Below are 22,190 nucleotides of genomic sequence, written 5' to 3'. Positions count from 1 at the left end.
TTCTCATTTCACCTATGAAATGCTAATAATAATGACATCAACCTGGGGATCTTCATGACTTCATTCACCAAATTCTTTAGAATAAAAGTGAATTTAATTGCTAAATTTTGAAGCAGTCATGTAAATTCTATGAAAGTTGGCTGTTTGGAACTGTTGAAAGGATAGGGTGTAGTTTTGAGCAAAACATGCTTTCCGGAAAAGTCTGAATAGCAATCTTTTATAAGGATTACTATTTGACCACTTTAAAATATAGTACATATAAAATAAAAGAAAAAAATCATTCCTCTTTTCCTCCAGTGAACGTTTAATGAGCATCTGCTAGGTATAGGTCCCTTAAGATATGGAGAATTCAATACATTCTTTGCCCCCAAGGAGTAGGTAGCTTAGTGTTCATTGATAGAAAATTGGTACTAATAAGCCAAGTAAGTTAAGCTAGTAAAAATAGGTTTTTATTTTATAATGTAGCATAAACATGAAAATACTCAAGCACATGAGAATTAATTTCTGAATGCCTGGAAGTAAAAGAAATCTTTAATTTATGGCATGTTCAATTCATAAAGATTTCTAATCTTAGGTTGAATCCCCTTTGTGAGTAAGACCCAGAACATTCAGAGAGAGACCTGATTCAAAACTTCGTAGTCACTCTGATCACATACACATTGCCTACTTTGATGGATTTGTCACCAAATCCACATTATGAAAACTGGACTTGCTTAGGCTTTGCTGGCAGCCCTAACATTGGTCCCAACCAGGCCTTGAGAAGGGACACAAGCTGCCTCTGTCATCTGGTCGCTTCAACCGTTTCTTTCTTTGGGCAAATGGGACAGATCGATGTGAAGATTTTGAAAACCCTGTACAGAATATGAAATAAAGGCTTCTAACTCCTAGACCAAAAATGATCATAGCTAACACTTAAAAAACTTATCAATGTTTAGGATTTTCTAGCCCAGTTGCCCCAATCTTCCATCTTGCACTCTTTGCCCCTTCCTACCCAACCCCCAAAGCTTTGACTCTGTGTGCTTCTATGTAATCTAATGAATTATCTAAGCTCACTAGAGAACAAGAGAGTTACTCCCACCTAGGTACATGCTGTATGTATAGGGTGTCTGTCCTTTTCTACCTATAAATACATTCTGATTCTACCTGGAGGCCTAGGCTGGGGGTCACTTCATCAACTACAGGGCGTACTAAGGGGAGGCCAGCTGAGTAGCTGCTGAGGCAGCAAGTATATAAGGGGTGCTAAAACACTCCTGGAAATATGACCAGATGGATCAATAGTATTTAACAGAACACCTTCCTGGGATAGGACTGTATATGGTGGGAAGGGAGATGACTAAGACACTTAGGATGGGCACGGGTAAGAACAACAGACAGTTGACACACAACCTCCAAGAAGAGTGGATGCACTAGACTACAGGACTACAGGATGCACTAGACTAGGGGAGGAGCTAAGAGATGCCCGCACATGCCTATCTCCAAAGGCGGAGGGATGGGAGGTGACTTGGGCCCAGGGGTCTGGGGAGGGGGTTCTGTGGCCCCCAAGCCCACATGCTGAGTGGCCAGGGCCTCCCGCTGCCTTTTAGCATACACAGTTGTTGGAGAAGCCCCCCGGTGCCCAAGCCTCAAGCCCTTTCCTTGCACCCTGCCTGGCCTGGGCTTGCTGTCTCCCGGGGCAGCGGCCAGAGGCAGCCTTCATCAGCTGGCCAGCCAGAACCTGCTCTATGCAGGGATGACTCCAGCTGATGCCAGCCCTAGACTGTGGCCTGAGCTGCTGAACAGAACCAGGGTGGAGAGGTTCCCATTCTCTGGCTCTGGAACAGCTTCTTGGAAAAATCATGGAGTTGGCTTTCCTCAATCCACCTCTGAGTGGAGAGAAGAGGGTCTGTTCTGTCCTGTGGCCTTGGGCTCCTGGCTGCCCTCCTCAGGACCAGCTGCTGGCTGCCAATCCATGTCGCCCTGTCTGTGCGGCTGGCTTCTGTCCGAAGGTGCCTGTAGAGATGCATGTGGTCAGAGGAGAGTCGGCCATGCTTCATCAGCCCGTCTGAGGTCTCCACACTCTGGAGTTTTCTTTTGCTTGCCGGGTTATGCAAGTGTGGAACCAGAGCTGAGTTGCCCTGGGTAACAGAAGAGAGGTAGAGTGATGCTGTCTTTGGTTCTACTGCTAAGTATAGCATTTGGATTCTCCTCTATGTACATGCTGACAAATATTTTAAAATATTAGTCCACAAGTTTCAATCTGTCCCTAACCATACATTGGATACGTGGACAAACTAGTACTTCAGTGTCCTCAAATCACATGGGTTTGATCTTTTTAATAATAATAATAATAATATTCATGGACCTCCTCCTTTGTCTCATATGAGGAGATTTGGAATGAGGATTCTGGATTCAAAATGCCTGAGTTTAAATCCCAACTCTGTCATTTACTGGCTGTAAACCTAGTCAAATTATTTAACCTCAATGTACCTCAGTTTCTTTATCTTTAAAGTGGAGATAATAATAGCACAGTACTTCATAAGGTTGATACAAGGACTAACTGAGGTAGCACATATAGAGTGTTCCTGGCATGTAATATGCCTGTGTAATTATTTTATATATTCCTCATAATAACCCTGAAAGGGATATGTAATTCCCATTACATGGTTAAGAAACTAAGGCTCATGAAGTTAAACAATTGGTTCAAAATCAAATTGTTAATAAGTGACAGAGCCAGAATTTGAACCCAGGTCTGGCTGGTACTGATGCCTCATTGACACTGTCTTCTGTCACTGTTGTGTAGTTCTTGAATGCAGCAGCTCTGGGGTTAGACTGAGTTCAAATAACAGCTCCATCCGTTTTTAGCTGTGTGACCTTGGGTGAGTTAATTTCCCAACCTGTGCCTTAGTTATTTCATCTATAAAATGAGAATAAGAGTAGTCCCTATCTCAGATGGTTAAATAGTCAATATACATAGGGTACCTTGTACAGTGCCTCACACATAGAAAGTTGCTCAAATAAATGTTATTTTCACTTTCATCTCCAAAGCCATTTGTATATTGGGAGCTTTTTGTGTGCAGGGTACTAACTCTTGTACCTTTTGTTTACCCTGTATCCTTTAAATAAACACATTTACACTAGTAGAAGTTTGTTGAGAGTGTATAAAATCTGGGTTTAGATAGCCTCTGTCACCTTAGCTTTCTCTCTCTTAGAATATGTCCAGATTTCCTCCCATTTTGCGTGTTGTGACCTGCTTCTCTTTCTGTCCAATTTGTCAATCCACATCAAGGTCTATTACTGGCATTTTAGGTTGAATTTTGTCTCCCTGAAATTCATAGATTGAAGCCCTAACCCCCAGTACCTCAGAATGGGTCTGCATTTGGAGACAGGGCCTTTAAAAAGGTAAGTTAAAGTACTGGATAGCACAGGGAACTCTGCTCAATATTCTGTAATAACCTAAATGGGAAAAGAATTTGAAAAAGAAAAATAAATTAATGATGTGGACTTGTATGATTCCACTTATATGAAATGTCCAGAGAAGGTAAATCTATAGAGATAGAATGGTGGTTGCCTGAGTCTGGGGGTGGGGATGGGGAGTGACTGCAGTGACCCTGAGAGAGATTCTTGGGGTGATGGAAATGTTCTAAAACTGTATCATGGGATGGTTGCACAACGCTATAAATTTACTACAAACCATTGATTGTTTCATACTTGAAAGTAATGAATTTTATGGCATGTAAATTAAACCTCAATAAAGCTGTTAAAAATTTTTTTAAAAAGGTAGTGAAGTTAAAATGAGGTATTTAGGTTGGGCCCTAATCCAACATGACTGCTGTCCTTATAAGAAGAGGGAGAGACACCAGGGATACTCAGGCACAAAAGGATGACCAGGTGAGCACAAAGCAGCAAGAAGGCAGCCATCTGCAAGCCAAGGAGAGAGGCCTCAGAGGAAAGCCCCCCTGCCAGCACCCTGATCTCGGACTTCTAGTCTCCAGAACTGTGGGAAAATTAATTTCTGTTGTTTAAGGCAGCAGTCTGTGATATTGTTATGGCAACCTCAGCAAATGAATCTACTTGGACTGATGTGTTTGCTGCAGCATCCCTGGGACCTCATGTGCCCCATTTAGGCCACGCCCCCCTCCGCCACATCTGCTCAATCTCAGTCTGGTTCAAACCATGTTCAGATGTCAGATGTACAACAGGAGTGTGCGCAGAGCTTCCTCCCCTACCTCCCTGCCTCTCTCTGGTCCTTGCCTTGCTTGGTCCCAGGACCCACAACAAATAGGCCTTCTTCCTTCCTCCCAGGCTTCCTGGGGTGAGGCAGCATTTTATGATTCTTCCTTCCTTCCATAGTTGTAGTAATACAGGAATGGATTAATACAGAAAAGAATTATGGTCAGTCCCCAGTCATCTATACTTTAAAATAAAAACATTATGACTTTGTTAAGAAGTCGTACAAAGTTCTGACTTTTCCCACGGTGATTGTTTCGATGCCTTAAAAAAAAAAAAATTCTTCCTGATCTTCATGTCACCGCCAATCTATTTTATTGTTTCTTGGCACTGCCGGTATCCTGAGCCCATATGTATTCTGCTTGTCTAGTGATAAGATGTGTAATAAGAGGGCTCCTAGCAGTCCGTAGTCTCCCAGGTCTGGCATACTTGACCTGCTTCCTTGACCTCTTTCCCACCTTGACCCCATCATCTGGGTTGACCTCCAGACCTCCTGCTTCCTGTCTCCAGTTTCAGCTCTTTTTTCTAGTTTGCTGCCAAGTTGCAGCTCCATCACTTGATGGCAAAGTCCATGGTGATGGGCACCAGCTCTTCTAGTCATTCACCATGAGATTCTGCTTCTACATCACCATTTTGCATTTTGTTCTGTAGAACCTTTGAACCAGTTTAGCACCATTGTAGGATGGTATAGTATGAGAGAAGTCAAGAGCTTTGGAATTTGACAGACCTGGGTTTGAATACTGGTTCTACCTTCAGTGCTGTGACCTTGAGGAATGCATTAGTGTCCTGTGGCTGCCGTAACAAGTTACTACAACCTGTGTGGATTAAAACAAAAGAAACTTATTGTCTCACAGTTCTGGAGGCCAAAAGGTTAAAGTCAATGTGTTGGCAGAGCTGTACACCTGACAGAGGCTCTGGCCGCCCAGCATTCCTTAGCTTACAGCTGCATCACTCCAGTCTCTGGCTCTGTGGTCATATTGCCTTTTCCCATTCTCTATGTGTCTTCTCCTCTGTATAACTATTTTATAAGGATTCATGGAATTGCATTGAAGGCCCACCAGGATAATCCAGGATAAGCTCCTCCTCTCAAGATCCTTAGTGTAAAGACAACTTTTCCTATATAAGATAATTCACTCTTTTGCCATTTAAAGAAATGTTCACAGATCCAGGAATTTAGCACATAGATCTATCTTTCTGGGAGCCACCACTTAATTCACTTCAAGCAAGTTAGAGTGCCTCACTTTCCTCATACACAGAACAGGAGTGATAACAACTACCTCACAGACTGGAAGTAAGAATTTAATAAAAAGACTCAGTAAATGGTAACTGAATTATTAATGAATTATTATTAATGTAATATAATCAACAATTATTAATGAATCAGGAAAAACCTTATCTCCAAGAGCCCACAAATACTGCTGGGATATAAACTGTGTCTGTCTCCAGCTGCCTTCCCACCCCAATCCAGTTGTGTTTCAAAATATGCCACCTGCAGCCCCGTTCTCACTCAGTCCTGGGCCATATATTTAGAAGCTGTGCCCAAGACACTGGCCTTCAGGAACCACTGGCACCTCTAGGCTCATTTTCCTAGTTTTTTGGGATGGGTTTAGTTTTTTGGTTAGTCTAGTAGAAATTGCAAGTTCTCTTTTATCTAACTAGCCCATTCTTATCTATTGATAAATGACCTTTGGCCTTGGTCACTATCTTAAGCGTCAGTGTCTGCAGTGGGTTGTGACCAGAGCTGGCCTCTGCCAGTCTCTTTCCTGAAACATGAGACTGCTTCTCTGTGACCTCCACCCTGCCTTGCACGGATATGCACTCAGCCTCTTTCCCAGCTTTTTTTGCCTACTCTCTCTTCATTTGAGCCACTCTCTGACTCACCTGTCCATTCCTACTCCACCTGCTTTCCTCCTTCTGAACCTGAGTCATTGCATGCCTCACCTGCCTCATTTCCTCTGCACTGATGCCATGGCCTATGTTCTCTTGGCAGCCCCATTCTCTTTCATTACTATCCCTTTCCTTGAACAATCTTATTTTCTTGGAATGCACTCTCCACCTTGTCTATCTTGTTACTAATATTTGTCCTTGAAAATTAGGAACTCTTCTCTTAGTGGGGTAGATGTATCTCCCCTGTGCCTCCACCATGGCTTTGATATTGTATCATCTTATTCTTTTAGCAAGCTTATCTCCCCTAAGAAGCAGTGTGCTTCTTGAGGCTGAGATAGTGTTGTTTCATACCATTGGCCTCTAGCTCAGTGCCTCAAGATATTAAGTACTTAAAGAAGGACTATCGAATGCCACTTATGCCAAGAACTATCATCTCCCTGAAGTCTTGATGCTGAACTCTTTGAATTAGACCCTCTTTAACAGACAACAGGCCCCAGTTGTACTTTAGAGATCGAATTAAAGTTGTTTTCGCTGTCCAGGATCCTCTTAAAGACCACCTCTGCCACTGTAGTCAATTTTTGTTCTTAGACCCATCTTGGGTCATTCCAAACAGGTTCCCAAATCTATCCTTCTTCTTTCTGGAGGCTCTTAAGATATGCTAAAGTAGGTCTGTGATGCATTTGACAAATCAAGACCTTTAGGAAATGAAGCTCACCAATCTAGGTGAGCCTACTCATCTAGGAATGAATGCGTTCACTGTGCTCTTCTAGACTCGGAAATGGGTCTCATTTTTATTGTTATTACTAACAATAACATAGTGCCTCACAGTTTACAAAAGCACTTTCTCATATGTCAGTTAAGCCTCACATTAACCCTGGTAGGTAGGTCTTCTTCCTTTTCTTCTCCTTCTCCTTCTTCTTTTCTCTTTCTCTCTCTTTCTTTCCTAGAAAAGTACCATGGTGAAAGATCATGGTATCAGAATTAAATAAACTTAGATTGGATCTCGCCTCTGTCAACTACTAGTTGAATGTCTTTGGGAAAATCAGTTAACCTCCCTGAGCCTCAGGATTCTTAAGCATCAGGATATTTTAACCATACCGATTTGAAACTGCCATTTGACTTCATCATTTAAACTTAAGAGAATGTTTAATCTTGCAGTAAATTTACAATGGAAAAAAAATAGTGCTAATGAAAATGGGAAAAATTACGAATGATTAAATTGTGCAATATGGGACATTGATCAAAGAATTAAATTGGCTTAATGGAGTTCACTGGGAAAGTACTTCCTCCACAAACATTTTTTGAAGTTAGCACAATTGTGATTAAAATGTTTGTACCTGAAATGTACTTGGGGGCCAAAATGGGATTGAAATGGTGAGCACAAATAGACTGATGCCTGATGATCACAATAATACTGTAATAACTCTTACTGAGCATTATTTCAAATGCTTTGCATGCAATATCATTTAATAATCATAAAAGTCCAGGAGGTAGGGAGGTTGTATGACTCCATTTTACAGAAATGGAGCCAAGTCTGGCAAATGTTATATAGTACATACACACATCACCATGATCACCTTCATCATCGTCATCATCATCTCAATACCTCCAAGCTGACATCTTATGGTTTCCCAATACCATCAGAATAAAATCTAAACTCTTTGCCAGGGCCTATAAGGCCCTCCCTCATCTGTTCCCTAGATTCTTTACCATTTTTTTCACTCTTCCTCATGCTCATCCACACTTATTTCTTGCAGTTCTTACACAACAAGCACACTTCTGCTTTGTGCCCTTTCTAGTCCTACTTATGATATTCTCGTTCCCAGATAGGTGCATGGTTCCCTCCACACTCCATTCACTGCTCAAGGGCCACCCCCAGGAAGGATTTTCCTGACAACCTTGTCTCAAGTAACCACACCCACCTTGTGATTCTCTACTTACTCTGCTTTTTCCCCCTTTGTGGGTCAGATGTGAAACTATTTTTATATTTATTTATTTGTCTATATCCTCTGTTAGATTATAATTGCCATGAGGGCAGTGATTATATTGTCCACTGTTTTATTTCTAGTGTTTAGGACAGTGTCTGCCACGTAGTAAGTGCTCAATAAATAATATTTGAATAAATGAAGAGATAAATGAGTGTGAGTTCTTTGTACACAAACTTCTTTCTAAGTGCTTGATCTTTGCTTCCTGTGTCAGTGACTTGTCCAAGAGCCTGAAGTGAGAGGTTCCTGAGAGGCATATACCAGAAAGCAAGTCTTCCTGACCACCCAGTTTTACTGTTTCAGTGGTACTTCCCAGGCATTTTGCTCTCCTTTAAGAGGCTTTTCATCCAAATCTTGTACTCTCACCAGTCAGTCTTCTTGCCTTCCTCCCTTTAGCTCCAACCTGCCACTCTGAGAATGACACAGCTTACTGTGGATTGAGAAAATACAAAAGTCACTCCTGTGGAAGTCCTTTTCTGGGTGGGGCCATGGTGCTTTATTTACTTAATGGATTTTCATGTTTGGATTATGGGAATAATTTCTGGGGTCTGCAGAACATGTAAACAGCCTACATCTGTGGAAGGAAGACTGAGGAAACAGTAGGTAAGGGCTGGCTTCCCAACAGGCATGCCTGTGGCATCAGTCCACTCTCTTGCTCTGGATGTTTGCTGCTTTACAGATTGCCCGTCTCATTCTTATCGGCAAATGTTGCACAACTCATAGATGTAGTATGTTCAGTCTCCCAGGTGAAATTGATCACAATTGAATGACCAGGAAGTTGGATTTACATTGCTTGCAGAAACAGCCACGTTTTCTCTTCAGATAAAAAAAAAGAGAGATAATGAATAGGACATGTCATGTTCAGGGAGAGGGATGAAGACAAATGAGAAGAAAAAAAGTCAAATATTGATTAAAATAAAAAAATATTGAAAATAGACAAAGATCTTTTATTCTTCTGAGCAGGGTAAGAAATCAGAATTTTTAAAAAATGTGTGGCAGCCTTGAGTTGGAGGAAAAGAGGCATGGTGGAATTGAAAAATAACCTAGACATCCTTATTTTGGATTTTGAAATATTTATTTGTGTAAGTGGAATCATAAATTAGAGAATGGAGAAGAGGGAAAAAACAAAGATCCCCTAAATCAACACAAGAAATGAAGTCCAGGACCTGAATGGTATTTTGGCTTTTAAGTTCACTGTGTCAATAAGCATCTTTAAACAGATCCCTTCTTATCTGGCCCAGAAGCTGTATTTTAAAAGTGAACTGGTGTCAGATTAATTGTCTCCAAAACCATTGGAACAACTTTTAGTCTCTCAAGCAACCACCAATATTTTTGTATCACAAACCAGCCACTGGGTGGGGTAAACTGCAGAAATATGGAAATCAAAGGAAGTGGTGGGAAAGTCTAAGGCAGTCCAGGAAGCAAGGATAGATATGAGGGAATGACACCAGACTTAATAAGTATCGGGAAAGAAGGCAGTTATAGACAAGGATGAAGATCAAGGGAAAGAACCTGCAAGAAATAACAAGGTGGTAGGAATAAAAGACTTGAGAAGGTGAGGTATAGGTGGATGAATTTACTAGGTACAATCCTGCTGATATAGATTTCTTTTGATCCTTTGAAATTTTAAAAAGTAAACAATGGAATACATTTAATCCATTTTTTTTATGGTAGAGCTTCTTTTAGAGGTTTTAATGATGTCATACATAACTTTTACACATGAAGTAGTTCGTTTTTAAAAGCTGATCCAACATGGGAGGGGCCCTTATCTCAACATAGAAATATGTGACTTATGTTACATGTCTCTCCCTTTAAATTAAGATGTGAGCATAAATGGTGACATTTATTGTATATTTCAGTGATTTAACATATAAGAAGATTTCTTTTTCTGTGGTTTGTGACATTTTCCAATCAATGTTTTCTTTGGTTTAATGAGAAACGAATACTTACACCATTGCAAAATACACTTTATTTCTAAATATTTCGTAGTAATGAAGCCAAGTGCTTCAGTTACAAGAGGGTGAACATCAGAAGCAAGGATGAGAAGCTGTGTTACTTAGGCTCGGACATGGGAGCTGCACATGACATTTGCCTGGGATGTATGCCAGGCCCAAACCACCTCTGCTTTACTCCTTTGTCAAATTTTGTGATGTCAAGAAAGCAAAACTGACAGAGACTCAAAGATCCCACAGGGAGCTCTGATCCCCAGCCAGAGCCACCTGTGCCATCAGGGTCTAGTCAGGGGACAGAAACCTTGTCAGTTATTTGAACAGAGAAAAATTTTTTTTACATTTTATTGAGATCTAATTGATATACAATAAACTGCACGTTTCAAATGTACGATTTGATAAGTTTTTATATAAGTATACACCTGTGAAAGCACCACCACTGCTGTGATCTGAATGTTTGTGTCCCCCCCGCAAATTCATATGTTGAAATCCTAACCTCCAAGGTGAAGGTATTAGGAGGTAGGACCTTTGGGACATGATTCAGTCATGATGGTGGAGCCCTCGTGAATGGAGTTAGTGCCTTTATAGGACTCCATAGAGCTCCCTAGCCCCTTCCACCATGTGAGGACACAAGGGGAAGTCTGAGGCTCAGAAGAGGGCCCTTACCCAACCGTGCTGACACCCTGATCTCAGACTTCCAGACTCTAGAATTGTGAGAAATACATTTCTGTTGTTTATAAGCCACCCAGCCTATGGTACTTTGTTATAGAAGTCTGAACAGACTGAGACAACCACAATCAAGATAGTGAACTTATCTGTCATTCCCAAAAGTTACTCCTTCCCTGCCCCCAACCTCCATCTCAGGCAACCGCTGATTACCATAGACTAGTGTGCATTTTCTATAGTTTTGTATAAATGGAATCATATAGTATGTACTTTAAAAAATCTGGCTTCTTTCATGCACATTGATTATTTTGAAGTCCACCCATGTTGAAGATTTTTTAAAGTATTATTTTGAAGCCAGATCTGCCAGACTTTGTTTTTGTTTGTTTGTTTGTTTGTTGTGTTTTATTATTTCACACTGCCTAATCAATATCTAAATATCTGCAGTCAGAATCATTTTTTTTTTGAGAAATGAGGTCCAGGACATTTCCTAACTTGTTTAATGGTTTAGAGAAAATAATTCCCATGTGCCTCCATTTTTATAAGGATTTTATACATGTTAACACACAAGCTTAACAGGAAATAAAAGACATAGCTTTTAACTTGGGCTTTGAATCATTGTGAGTCTGTGGCAGGAAAAGTAATGCACCATCTACTTTGAAGCTTATCTTGAACATGCCAACATTGTTTCTGCCCCCTTGATGTGAAAGAAGCCAATGGGCTTTATTCTGGTCAAGTATCTTTCATCCCAGGGCACAGCTGCTTAGACCACAGGTAGAATCTGACCTAATGGCAGCCAATATCCACTATAGTCAAAGGCCTCTAGCATTGCTTGACAAAGAGAGGAGTGCTGGGCTAATCAGATTCACTTCCTCCAGAATTCAAATTAAGAAATACTGTGGGATCCAAGTCAGTAGGAGCAATTCAGTAGGAGGAGAATAGAGCAAATGCACAGAAAAAAAAGAGATCACAAGAGAGTGGTCATATGGCCCTTGAGGAAGAAAGAGAGCAGCTGAGTGCAAGAACTGCATTATCTTAAGGTGTTTTGAATGAATTTCTGTTCCATACAACCATACAACAAAACAAAACAAAACAAAAGCTAACTCTAAATGAAACAAAGATGATATGGGCAGAAGTTACATGTTGTTACCTCCTGTAAAGCAGAAAATTTAGGCCTCAAATTTCAAGCATGCTTTGTGCTAGGGAAATGGTGATTTCTAAGGCAGTGGATCTCATTGTGGCTTACTGAATCATGATTGGTTTGGAGTTATACCATCCAAGGAAAGTTGTACTATACAGGCAGGAAAGTAGAAACCAGTCTAGGTATTTCTAACAGATAAAATTTTATTTAGGGACTTTGTTACAAAATTATTGGAAGGATTGAAGAAGCAAAAAGGGTGAAAAAGAGATTACTTAAAGGTGAATAACTGTAGGCAACCATTATCACACCTTGAGCTGAAAGAACAGGATAGAAGATGGTGTTATTCAGAGCTCAGACATGCTGGTTGCTGAGGCTGCTCTGGCACCACTTCACAGGACCCCTACAGCATGGACATAACCCTAACTCATATTAAGAATCTGTAGAACTTGCCCTTCAGGACATACCTTTCAATAGAACAATCAGCACCTGACACCCCAATGCCAACAACCCAGTTCAGACAAGGGACCAAAAGTCCCTGAGCCAAGATCTTCTTGAAGAATGAAAGCATTCTAGTAATTTTGTGACTGATTGCCTGTATTAAACTCCCTCTTTCAAACAGAAGCTGGTTTCTGTTTTCTTGACTGAATACTGACTTATACACCTCCCATTTGATTATGGCTCAGCAGAGAGTCACAATGGGAGATTCACTGCCCTGAGAGAAAAAGAATAGCAAAAAGAATAAAGATAAGGTTTAACACCAACAAGTGTGAACTTATAGATTATGAACTTAAGCGGAGAATATCTTTCTTTTGTAAATAAGGTCTTTATTGGAAGAATCTTGACTTATGTTTGGTAATGAATAAATCTTCCCTAAGCGATATCCTACTAAATATGAAGTAACAAAACAGATATAAATAAATTAGGTAGTGTGTAAATCATCCATTGCCTTTATCCAGGATGCACTGAAGGACAAACATAAGTCCACTGCCTAATGTGATGTTATGAGCATTGAATCACTGGTTGCTTCCTATCACTACTCCTGTTAGAATTGAGCTACCTGCACTCAGCAACGCACACACACCTATATCTAGCAATGCTTCTGTTGGAGACACTGACAGAAACAGGCAAATAATGTATTCTTCCTAGTGGGAGGTAAAGGGGTGGAGTTGTATCTAGGACATTAGGGGTTGTATGTAACACCGGGCACACCTATATGACTATGATCCATTATGTCTACTGCAGTGGTTAAAAAAAAAGGTAAGAATTATTCTAATTATTAGGACATTAAAAGAGGATGCAAAACCATACTCAGCTGAGAGAATGTTTAACCAAGGGATGGACAGATTTGTGCAATAGCTTTCTTTGAGTTTCTTTGTGATACAGGAGAAAGATTCTGCCACATAGCTCTACAGATTGGAGCTAGAGATTGTCAGATTGGCAAAACTGACAAGGAGGCAAATTTCAGTGCATCAAAAATTATAATTATTGATTCAGGGCTGCCCAGAAATGGATGTGGCTTCTTGTAGAGTAGAAAGTGAATCCCTTGTCATTGTAGATAATTAAGCAGAGATTGAATGACCACTCTGCGGGTGTTAGAAGAGAGTCATGTTGTGAGAAAGGGTTAGAGAAGATGACATCTGAGTTCTTTCCAATTCTAAGATTGAATGATTTAACTGCAGCTGTAGTTACCATTGAGCCAATGAAAGGACATTGCACTTAGTCAGTCTCCCTAAAGATGAACTACCAACAGACAGCTCACCTTCTTCGTAATCTCAAGTTTAGACTATGCCATATACTTCAGAAACAATTATTTGTCTTTGGGAGAAAGTTGAACTCATTGAGTAAAATGAGATTTTTAGATTTTCATGGGCTTCCCTTATACTCAACACCCCTGATCTATCCCAGGAGTGGCTAAAAGTTGGCACAAACCACACCACAAACATTAGATAATATACACAAAGCCCAGGCAAACTGATGCCCACACAGTTCACCCCATGAGGCATTCCTGGAAATCAGCATAAGAGCAATAATTAAAATATCACAAGATGAGCTGTAGACCCCAGTAGGTAGAGCTCCATTGTCTAATGACCTTTTTCTTAGTGTGATAGCAAATACAATAGGCTGGCCTCATAAATCATACCTCCAGAAAACAACCACAGGGCAGACTTTGATGCTGTTTGCATATTCAAATGTCACCCCGTACATAAGAGGAAAGACAAACACATTTTTTTCTCTCAAAAATGTCAGCATGGCTGGATTAGAAAAGATAATTCGGAAGTACTTCTAGACAATAATTACCTCTGGCGCCTATCTTCAGTGTACTTAATGAATGGGAAGAGGAATTTTTTTAATTTTTAAAAATTATGATTATTACAGTAATTAATCAGCTGCTCAGTGACAGCTTCCTTGAGGGGGAAAAAGTGCCTGAAAGGCCATCTTGCTTCTGTAGGGCACCTTGTTGATTTCACATCACATATGCAAAACATATCCTATTATTATTATCAACAAAAATGCTTGTGGAAGTAGAATTAGCCTCAATTTCCTAAATAGGAAACTCTCACATTTTACAGTGAGAGAGAAAAAAATTCCTAATCCCAAATGCTAGTTGGAAAAAAATGTTTCAGACTTGCTGAGCTGTGGTTGTTAAACCAATCTCTTACTCTTAATTACATGCAAAAGGTTCCTGGTTCTAATTATGGACCTTGGGGAAATAACCCATCTCCCCACACCAATAACGCCTCATGTTAACTTCAGCTCTTTTGTGTTTAATATCCTACTGCTGGATTTCAGCTTCCCTAGATGTTCTGTAAATTTGGCTTTTTCCACTTAATTTTTCACAGTGCTGCTCAAAGCAGGGGATAGGAGACCTCACTTTCCCCAGCGATTATTTTATAACATTTCTTGCTACTTGAGTACAAAATCCTTTAACCTAAGATATCTACATCAGAGGCAAATTCTTTCCTGAAATTCTTTCCTCCACTGTGTTCCTAACTCTCTCCTTCCACTGCTCACAGCTCTCCGGTTACTACATCAAAGGCCCCTGGAGTGAAGTGAATGTAGCATTCTTATGGGGACTCCCTGTCACAGATGTGGAGGTGGAGCGTGGCTCAAAAGGTCTACTAGCCCAAATTCCTTCCCACTTTGACTTCACTGAACAGTCTGATGACCAAGCACAGGAGAACACAGCATGAGCTGGCTGGGCACTTAGAAGCAGAGACTGATTGCACACAAGAGGCATTAGAGAATGTCCAGTCCATATCCCTCATTTTTCAGATGAAGAACCTGAGATCTGGAAAGGGAAAGAAAGACACTTGTTCACATCACTTGGTTAACAACCAAGCCAGTAGTTCTATAGACACCACGGCTAGTGCTTGGGAATTGTTGTCTAGGCTCTAGACTCATCTCAGTTCCACAAACAACTCTTCCAGTAGAGAGAAGGTAAAGTAACATGAGCTAGGGTTCATAGTGCTGGCCCTGGGTCCTCTTTCATCTCTTCTGTTAAACGCTTTTAAACTTCATGGATCTTAGTTCCCTCACCAGTGAAAAGGGGATTATAATACTCACTAGTCAATGATATTTTTAAAGGGTAAAAATAAGGAAGTGGGAGAGGGGACAAATGTGAAAGGGTCTTTAAAAGGTAAAAAATTGAAAAGAATTATTTTCTATAGGTTTTGCAAATATACCAGATCAGACTACCTCTAATATTTTAGAGGATACACTTGGGTAAATCTCACCTAAAATTTCTCAGTAAAAAGTACTTTGAAAATATTAAAATAATGAAGAAATTCTGTGGTGTGTATATGTGTGTGCACTTTCTAAGAAGGAAGTCAGGGGTTGTAATGTTTTGCATTTTATATGAAACTGATATTTACTACATTACCCATAGTAGGTGCTCAATTCAATCCAATTTTGTGAAATGAGTGACTGCTCCTCTTCCTGCTTGCTCTCTTTTTTCATTATCCATCCAAATCCTACTCATTCCTCTAGCTCAAGATTCACCCAATAACTTCAGCCCTCAGTGATTCCTCCCTTCTTTGAATTAATGTTTACTGTATCTAAAGTCAGTGCTTTGAAACCTAGAGGCAGGGTCTTGTTTATAGACAATGTTCTGTTGTGATATACTTCTTTCATGTAAGTTCACCTAAGCTTTTTGTTAAAACTGTGAGATCTGTAAGGGCAGGGGCTGTGTGTTATAATTCTCTCATAGAACCCACAGCACTTGGCACAGACCTCATTTTTTAAGCAGGCAATCAGTCACTCTGAAATTCATTGATTGCTGCTGACACTATAACCTACCGTAAAACAGGTGCATATATATATATATGGAATCTACTGCCTATAATCTGTGTTAAACATTTGTTTTGCCAACTCTTAGGTAGATAGGCGGTGGCTAACTGCTAAGAGATTTCTGTTCTTCCAGGAGACAGAATCTCTGAGTCACAGGTAAAACCACATATTAAACAGAGCCGAGAAATCTATCTGAGCTGAAATTAAAGGTTAGTTAGCAAATGAGAAATGGTTGCATAGAAGTTAGCAAATGAATGAACCATCTGCTTAGAGACCAGGAAAATCCTAGTCTATTTCTAGACAAGGTGAGAGAAGGATTCCAAGAACTAAATATAGACTATTTTGTCCTTGGGTGGTTAAGAGTGTTTAGTGTGAAAATTTAGCTTGGATTGGGAACAGGGGCATGAATCAAGCCAATAAATATGTAATGAGTGACTAAAATTCCAGATATAACAAAAGGAAAGACTGGTAAATTTTAAAAAATGTTGTCATCAAAAAAATACCATAAAGAAACTGACAGCTTGGGCAAAAATATTCACAAAATATAACATAGACAAAGAGCTAATATCCCTAACAAATTTTTTTAAAAAAACTTTTAAAATTGAAGAGAAAAGGACCAAAAACTTGATAGAGAAATGTAAAAAGACACAAAAAGACATTTACAAACAAGCCCTCTGATAATGAAAAAATGTTTGAGCTTACTCATAACAAGTGGTATATATATATATATAAAGAACTCTGAGATGTTATTTCTCATCTGACAGACTGGCAAAAATTAAAAAAAATATGACAACACATTCTGCTAGTAAAGCTGCAGGAAAGCAGAACCTCTCATTTCCTCTGGAGGTAAATCTGTCACTATCTAACAAAACTACATATACACTTGCCTTTTGGCCCACAATCCCACAGCTAGGAATATACCTCCAATAATAGGGAAATATATATATGTACAAGGTTATTCACTGCAGCATTGTTTACAATTACGAAATATTGAAAACAACCCGTGTCCATTCATAGAAGAGTGGTTGTATAAACTATACTAAAACCACACAAAGAAGAGCTACACAGCCATAAAAATAAAAAGAATGAGGAAGATATCCATGAAGTGATAAGGAATGATTTCCAGGACATGCTGGTAAGTGAAAAAGCAAAGTGCAAAAAAGTATGTATAGTATACTACTTTCCTGTGTGAAAAAAGAGAATATAAGAAAATGCACAGGTACCCACTCATTTGTACAAAAGAAATAAAGGAAGGATAAATCACAGATTAAGGAAACTGGTTACCCACTGGAGGGAACAGGCAATGGGAAATGTGTAAAAAAGAAGGGGAACTCAAAAGAAAGTGGGAATGGGGTAGTAGGAATGAGAAAGGAGGTTACTTCGGAGTGTAACTTCTGGCTCTTGACATCAAACTAATGTTTCACATATCCTTCAAACTCCAACAAAATAAACAAACCAACCAGGATAGGGGTGGGGCACCTAAAATGAAATGCAAAAAGTAACAAATGAACTTAACTCTATAAACTCTATAGTGAATGAATAGCATAACCACACTAGAGAGAGAAGAAAAGAACTAACTTTGGTATACAGTATCTTGACTGGATACTATAAGACTACAGGCAAAAAGAACTGTGTACAAATGCTGAATTTCCTCAGTTAATTTGTTTCTCATAGGGATATGGGTTGACTGTTGTAAAATAACTTTTGTGTATACCAGAACAATCAAGTTAGTAAGTATATTTTAAAAATGAGAGTCAGCTTTCTTGTTATTGGAGAAGTTAGAAATAAAGAAAGGGGGAAGGTTAAAATAAACTTTGTGGAGATTAATTGGAATCAGTTAGTATAAACCCGTGATTTGTATGTGTATATACACAAAATACATCTATATATATATATACATATATAAACAAATATATATATAGTTGACCATTGAACAATAAGTTTGAACTATATGGGTCCACTTATACATGGATATTTTTCAGTAGTAAATACTACAGTACTAGATGGTCTGTGGTTGGTTGACTCTGCAGGTGTGGAGGGCTGACTATAAGTTATATGCAGACTAACCCCCGCTTTGTTCAAGGGTCAACTGCAAACAAATATGTACACCAACCCACATACACATGCACACACACATAAAGATAGACAGAGAAATATTATGTCTCTGTGTGTGTCAGTTAGTATACATATATATCTGTTTTCCAGTTCTGTCTTCTGAGAGTGTCTAGAAGCAATGGCAGTCCAACCATGATGAGCACACCTAGTTTCCAGACCTTGGTTTCTAAACATCATTCTCTTAGAAATGATTGATACCAAGTCAGTGGCTTTCATGAATGATACATCACTCTCATGTTTTCCTTTATTCACTTGGTCTTTTCTTTTGTCTCCTTTGCAAATTCATCCTCCTCTATCCAGATATAAAATGGATATCCCAAGGTTAGAATTCCTTACCCTTTGATTCTTTCTTATCTCACTCTACACTTCTTTCTTAAGCAATCTCCTCCATGCTCAAAGATGTAAAGCTAGAAGACTCACAATTTTATATTTCCAGCTGCAGTTTCTTATTAGAGCTCCATATCTACCTATACTTGAGATATGAATTTCTTACTTGTTCCTTAAACTTAGTATGTCAAAAAATAAGCTCACGATCTAGCACCTTCTCCCATGGTGGTTTAAAATATGTCCAGAAATTATTTGACATACCCTTCAAAACTGGGGCCTAATTCTACCTCCAGTGTGGCTTGAACTTAGTGACTCACTTATAATGAATAGAATAAGACCAGAAATGACAGTGTGTGACCTCAGAGAACAGGTTGCATAAAGCACTTCAGCTGCCTACTTCCTTTCCCTTTCTTGGGTCACTTATTCTGGGGAAGCCAACTGCAATGCCCTCATGGAAAATCCCATGTGGTAAGAAAGTGAGACCTTCAGCCAACAGTCACATGAGAAAGTTTGGAAACAGATTCTCCAGCCCCAGTCAAGGATTCAGCCGAATGTGGTTTTGACCAACATCTTGATTCCAAGACGCTGAGCCAAAACCACATAGACACTTCTAAATTCCTGATACTTAGGAACTTAGATAATAAATATTTATTAATTTAAACCACTAAGTTTGAGACAATCTATTATGCAAAAATAGTTAATATATTCCACACTGCTGCCCTCCTAATAAACAAACAGGTCATATTACAGTGCTTCTTTTGGTGAATAACTCACTATCCATCCATTACACAGAAAAAGAGGCATCACTCTTGACAACTAACTTTATTACTCATTTCCCCAATTTGAAATCCATTATTAAGGCCTATTGATTTAAGCTCCTGAATAAGTCTCAAATGTGTCCACTTCTGTCTCATTTTCATTGCCTCCACACTTGTCCAAACAACTATTGTTTCTTACCTGTGTAGCCTTGTAATCTTCTGACTCTGGCGCCCCTCTGATACACTCTTCACATTGCTGTCAGGATGATCTTTTCAAAAACACTCACTAATCATCAATTCTAAGCTAGAAACACTGGCATGGATCCCTAGACAGCCAGAACTCTCCCAAAAGCAGGAACAACAAAGAAAATGCACTGATACAACAGTGTCTTTCCCTAAACTGCCCATTGTTTTACTTCCTGAACAATTAGAAAGGCTACCATTTGGGGTTGGGAAACTGGTTTTTGACCAACTTGAATGTTATTGCTGATTGGAGGGTTTTGTTTTGGTTTTTTCAATTTTCATACTCTAACATTACTTTTATTTATTTCTTTATTTTTAACATCTTTATTGGAGTATAATTGCTTTACAATGGTGTGTTAGTTTCTGCTTTATAAACAAAGTGAATCATCTCTACATATACATATATCCCCATATCTCCTCCCTCTTGCGTCTCCCTCCCACCCTCCCTATCCTACCCCTCTAGGTGGTCACAAAGTACTGAGCTGATCTCCCTGTGCTAAGTGGCTGCTTCCCACTAGGTATCTTGTTTACATTTAGTAGTGTATATATGTCCATGCCACTCTCTCACTTCGTCCCAGCTTACCCTTCCCCCTCCCCGTGCCTTCAAGTCCATTCTCTTTATTCCTGTCCTGCCCCTAGGTTCTTCAGAAGCATTTTTTTTTAAGATTCCATATATATGTGTTAGCATATGGTATTTTTTTCTTTCTGACTTACTTCGCTCTGTATGACAGACTCTAAGTCCATCCACCTCACTACAAATAAATCAATTTCGTTTCCTTTTATGGCTGAGTAATATTCCATTGTATATATGTGCCACATCTTCTTTATCCATTCATCTGTTGATGGACACTTAGGTTGCTTCCATATCCTGGTTATTGTAAATAGAGCTGCAATGAACATTATGGTACATGACTCTTTTTGAATTATGGTTTCCTCCAGGTATATGCCCAGTAGTAGGATTGCTGAGTCATATGGTAATTCTAGTTTTAGTTTTTTAAGGAACCTCCATACTGTTCTCCATAGTGGCTCTATCAATTTACACTCCCACCAACAGTGCAAGAGGGTTCCCTTTTCTCCACACCCTCTCCAACATTTATTGTTTGTAGACTTTTTGATGATGGCCATTCTGACCCGTGTGAGGTGATATCTCATTGTAGTTTTGATTTGCATTTCTCTAATGATTAGTGATGTTGAGCATCCTTTCATGTGTGTGTTGGCAATCTGTATATCTTCTTTGGAGAAATGTCTATTTAGGTCTTCTGCCCATTTTTGGATTGGGTTGTTTGTTTTTTTGATATTGAGCTGCATGAGCGGCTTATAAATTTTGGAGATTAATCCTTTGTCAGTTGCTTCATTTGCAAATATTTTCTCCCATACTGAGGGTTGTCTTTTGGTCTTGTTTAAGGTTTTCTTTGTTGTGCAAAAGCTTTTAAGTTTCATTAGGTCTCATTTGTTTATTTTTGTCTTTATTTCCATTTCTCTAGGAGGTGAGTCAAAAAGGATCTTGCTGTGATTTATGTCATAGAGTGTTCTGCCAGCCCAGAGATAAACCCATGCACATATGGTCACCTTATTTTTGATAAAAGAGGCAAGAATATACAATGGAGAAAAGACAGCCTCTTCAATAACTGGTGCTGGGAAAACTGGACAGGTACACGTAAAAGAATGAAATTAGAACACTCCTTAACACCATACACAAAAATAAACTCAAACTGGATTAAAGACCTAAATGTAAGGCCAGTCACATTGCTTTTAAATGTAATACTACATGCTCATGTTTTAAAAATTTGGAAAATGCATACATTTTTTAAAGAGCTGGAAGAATCATCTTTAATTCTACCATCCTGAAATTTTGGCTCATTTCTTTTAAACGTCTCCCCCATGCTTTTAAAACCTTATTAAGAACATTCTGTGTATTAATGTAATTTTCTATTCCGTTTTTGTGCTTAAGGTTATAAGAGTCTTTCCATATCATTAAAAACTCTATGTAAATATCATTTTAATAGCTGCTTAACATTCTATGATATTAGAAATTTCATTTTGAAATTTGTCTTCTTGTCCAATATTAAAACTAATTATTTTACTTCTGGGGAGGGTAAGTGGTGGTAGTGGTAGGGATCTGTCTCCATGGCTTGATGACAGTTTGAGGTTGCTGTTTAAGTATGTAACAAAATTGCTTTTATCTCTTTAGCTATGGCCTCAATCCAAAATGCAGCAGCCAATCTGCTTGGCGATTCTAGTACTTCCTAACAATATTTACTCCTTGAGGCTTTTAAAGCTAATGCACTCTTGGCTTTTTAGTGGATAAGCCAATAATGCCTCTAGGATGTCACTTAGGTCAGACACCCTAAGTGAAGGGAAGAGTAGAAAGGCAAGAAGGCCCAGAGGAGGCTGTGTTAAAGTATGCAAACACACACGTGGCCCCCCAAAACCCAAACCTAGCTGCATATTTTTTCTTTACAATGCACAGTAATTAGTAATCCATAATTTATGGCTCTAATTAATTCTTCCCTTGATCATGGAGAGAGGCTCACCCAAGCATGTCCCTCTGACAAAGCTTGGATACACTGCTCCACTCAACCCCTGGATTTCCTTGCTGGGAACTCATTTTGCAAAGCCCATTAAGCTG

The sequence above is a fragment of the Eubalaena glacialis genome, chromosome 3 (assembly GCF_028564815.1).
Source record: "Eubalaena glacialis isolate mEubGla1 chromosome 3, mEubGla1.1.hap2.+ XY, whole genome shotgun sequence".
In the NCBI taxonomy this organism is placed as follows: Eukaryota; Metazoa; Chordata; class Mammalia; order Artiodactyla; family Balaenidae; genus Eubalaena; species Eubalaena glacialis.
This window is presented reverse-complemented; position numbering follows the sequence as displayed.